The 1,277-nt window shown below is 39.9% G+C and overlaps 1 non-coding gene across 1 annotated transcript; it reads right to left on the bottom strand.

Annotated features, from left to right (window-relative positions):
- Positions 1-394: 394 nt before the first annotated feature.
- On the bottom strand, positions 395-501 carry LOC121206482 (small nucleolar RNA R71). Its single transcript, XR_005901521.1, has one exon. It is a non-coding gene; the product is annotated as a small nucleolar RNA R71 (small nucleolar RNA).
- Between the last annotated feature and the right edge of the window lie 776 nt (positions 502-1,277).

Below are 1,277 nucleotides of genomic sequence, written 5' to 3'. Positions count from 1 at the left end.
GATTGCTGTTAATCAGAATCCTGCTCCGCGCGCTATGTATGATTATGCTAAACCTTCTTTAACAGGAACTGAATCAAGCATAGTTAGACCTGCTGTAACTGCAAATACTTTTGAACTGAAACTTAACACAATTCAAATGATATAGCAATTTGTTCAGTTTGATGGTTTGTAGGACGAATATCCCAACGCTCACTTGGCAAATTTCTTAGAATTTTGCGACACTTTTAAAATAAATGGCATTTCTGATGATGCCATTCGCCTTCGATTGTTTCCCTGTTCGTTGAGAAACAAAGCTGAACAATGGTTGAATTCATTACCACAAGGGTCTATCATTACTTGGGAACAAATAACTGAAAAGTTTTTATTAAAATATTTTCTGTTGGCTAAAATGGCTAAATTACGTAATGATATCTCTTCTTTTGTGCAGATGGATTTAGAAACACTCTACGATGCATGAGAGAGATACAAGGACCTTTTGCGAAGATGCCTTCACCATGGGTTACTAGTCTGGCTACAGGTCCAAACATTTCACAATGGCCTGAACCCTTCGACTCGACAGATGGTTGACGCAGCTGCTGGCGGAACCATCAATAATAAGACACCTAAAGATGCCTATGAATTTATAGAGGAGATATCACTAAATAGCTATCAGTGGCAAGTCATGAGGACAAAGCCAATGAAAACAGTCGGTGTTTATAACGTCGATTCGGTCACCATGCTCTCTAATCAGATAGAACTCTTGAATAAGAAAATTGATGGTTTTCTTAACTCTTCACAGGTTCACCCAGTAATTCAGTGCGAAGCAAGTGGAGGTGGATCAAGCAGTTCAGAATACCCACCTTATGGCCACAACATGGAGAACGAGCAGTTAAATTACATGGGTAGCAATCCTCGATCTCAAAACAATCCTTATAGCAATACTTACAATGTAGGTTGGAGGAATCACACAAATTTTTCATGGGGAGGCCAAGGAAATCAGAGACCACCACCCCCTCCAGGCTTTCAGCATCCACCATACCAGCAGGAGAAAAAGCTGAACCTTGAGGAGCTGCTAACAAATTCATCTCGGTGTTAGAAACTCATTTTCAGAAAACCGAGACGACACTCAAAAATAAACAAGCATCAATCCAAGGGTTTGAAACTCAGATTGGACAGCTCACTAAATTGATATCTGAAATACCATTAGGAAGTCTACCTAGTAACACTGAACCCAACCCAAAAGAGCACGTGAAATCAGTTACACTAAGGAGTGGGAAAGTGTTAGCTGAATCTGAAAA

Source organism: Gossypium hirsutum, chromosome A01, assembly GCF_007990345.1.
Source record: "Gossypium hirsutum isolate 1008001.06 chromosome A01, Gossypium_hirsutum_v2.1, whole genome shotgun sequence".
In the NCBI taxonomy this organism is placed as follows: domain Eukaryota; kingdom Viridiplantae; phylum Streptophyta; class Magnoliopsida; order Malvales; family Malvaceae; genus Gossypium; species Gossypium hirsutum.
Note: the sequence above shows the minus strand (reverse complement) of the source record. Positions and strands in the feature narration are given on the sequence as shown.